Here is a 2,953-nt window from a genome sequence, read left to right on the forward strand (position 1 = left end):
AACGCGATGCAGGTGCACTGCACTCGCGGATTTAAATAAAAGTGACGATCAAATTAATCAGATTAGATTGATATATAATATCAGAAATATGTGGAATTAGTTACATATTTATCACTTTAAACAACAGAGAGTGATATAATGTAAAGTTCTACAGAAAACAAAGGCTACACGGAGTCTATCAAAAACAGCAGCAAAGCAAGCGGAACAGGATTAACACTGTCCAACGCGACCCCACAGGAGGCCTCAACCTGTGCGAACTTCCAAGAGAAAATCCACCATACCATGAAACTTTCACCTTGGCGAACTTCCCAAGAGAATCACCATAAAAGTAAACCCCTACATGTTTAAGACTATCATAACTTTAAAGTGAAAGGAAAGAAACCATTTCAATATTTATTGTGGAAATTATTTCCTTTTTAAATAATAAGTTCCAACCATTTTCAAATATATTATTTATTTATTTATTTAATATGAGAAATCTCTTTAGTTATGTTTGAAATGTTTAAAAATGTCATAGAAATAATTTCACCCGAATAAATATTGGAAATGATTTCATTCGGTTGTTATTGTTGGTCTGATACAAAACTGTTTGTTACTGTTTGTAAACCCCTCTCTTAAGCCCTTGCCGAGGACAAGCGGTAAATTGCATCCCACTTAGCGGTCCCCTCTTAAAGGGTTCATTTTTCACTCGATCATCTTGTTGGATTTAGAAATCTTTCAGCTATTATGAGAATAAAGAGAAGTGTTTTTAAAGAGAGTTCAGAGCGCAAATGGTGCCCACTGTTGAACAAACACCCAGTGTAGGTGCTCATATTTCTTCTTCATTTCCAAATACACTTGGTACCTATTTCCTCCCGTCTCTCTCTCTCTCTCTCTCCTCTCTCTCTCTCTCTCTCTCTCTTACTGGTTACCTACTTTCTCTCTCTCTCTCTCCTCTCTCTCCCCCTCTCTCTCTTACTTTTCTTCTTGATGCCATTATAACCTCCATACCTCCACTCCGTTTTTTCTAATTTATTATTCCTCATCGATTTTTATCACAGCTTTCACAACCGCCATGAATCACCCAGAGCTCTTCCACTCACACACACGCTGGCAAATGTTACACGGCTCAATCGATTTACTGCCCTGAGCGTTACAGGGACTTGGCTCTCACTGTTTTTGGCGGTACAGTAACACACTCCATTGCAAGCTTTTAATTTTACACATGGCGTGTGAAATAAAAGCTATTATTCTTATTATAAAAATCTCTGGGTTACATCTATTTTACACATGGCGTGTGAAATAAAAGCTATTATGACATGAAACTGTGACGTTTATATCCACCAACTTTATCTAAGAAACGGCCATGAGCTTTGGAAAGTTAAGACTTTTATCTCTGCTTGAAAAGATTATTCTTATTATAAAAATCTCTGGGTTACATCTTTCCTCTTGGAAGGCTCTTCACTATTTGGTTATTATTCTTTAGAATGAGAATTATTAATCATATCTAGACTGCTCTCCCAATCTTTCACCTTCATGATAAATTGATTATTGTCATTAAGGAATAGTTATCTCAAAAATGACAATTTTACCATTATTTATTAACCCAAATATCATTTAATTTAATCCTACCCAATAACTAAACATAACAACAACCTTACTAACTATTAATACACAGCAAATTGGGGGTTTGTTGAGGCAAAATTCATAGTCAATATTTAGTTAACAGTGATAACTGTGGCTTGTAGCACAAAGCGAGATGAACAAACTCTGAGTTTCAGAGTAGGTTTAGAATTGACAAAACCAAACAAATCCAACCTAGTTTAAATCAGGTTCAGCGTGCTCACAAAGCTCAATATAAACGTTCTCGGTCAACTCAGGTTTGATCCAGAGTTTCTGATTAACTCTGGAGAACGTGCACCTGAAAGTGTGACACAAACAGCCAATCACACGGAACATGAAGAGCGTCAGTGTGACATCTGCAAGGCACAGTAAGGAATACCCACGGCGCTGATGCACTGCAAACTTTGAGAATGCATAGCAGCAGAACGAAAATATCTGACTATGCAAACAGAATCAGTTGAATTGAATAATTTACTTTCACAAATAGCTCAAAAGAAAATACATATTGTTTATAATAATGACCATAACAACATTTTAAATGCTGTTGAATAAGATCAGTCTGCTGGTTAGTCAGGATTTACCATACCATAGCGAAAAGTCACATGACTTTTTTGATGCGCTTGGAGGAATTTATTCACAAAATGCATTTCCATCACCTCAAGTAAGCATAAACATTTTTTGTGATTTAAGGGCATTTTTATTAGAAAAACAGCGTTTCCATCACTCGATTCTGATGTGATACTTCAAAATGCGCTTAAAAGCAGGGTGATGGAAACCCGCTTCTAGATCCATGTGAAAAGGGGCTCAGTTTTCACAACATGGCAAAATGCATAGACTTTTCGTTTTAGCGGTGTAAATTTTCCCTAAAATAACACTTCCCATCATGTGCTCTAATGAAGTCATCTGAAATAATCTGAATGTAATATAATTGTGTGTAAAAAATAAAAAAAAAAAAGAATAATAAAAAGGAAAAATGGAGAAGATTCTTCAAATTCTCCAAAGTGAATATCCTATATATATAAGGTGAAAGGGAATAAGTCGTGACATTGCCAAGAAGGTAACCCATACTCGGATGGTGCTCTGCATTCTAAACCATCCAAGTGCACACACACAGCAGTGAGAATTATATATTATTTACCTATGGTAGATTTTTTTTATTAATTTGGGGAATTGGTCTTTAAGATATGAGCACTAATGACTGAAAATATGTCTTGTTAAGGGGTAACTGACCTACAGCAGAATGCTGACAAAGGTTTGACAGTCTGTTTTAAAACGCAGCTTCTGAAAACAACGACTTGCTCTTTAAAAGACCAAAGAAGGGTAAATTGTCTGAATTACGAATTTTAAGATA

This window comes from Cyprinus carpio, chromosome A25 (assembly GCF_018340385.1).
Source record: "Cyprinus carpio isolate SPL01 chromosome A25, ASM1834038v1, whole genome shotgun sequence".
NCBI lineage: Eukaryota > Metazoa > Chordata > Actinopteri > Cypriniformes > Cyprinidae > Cyprinus > Cyprinus carpio.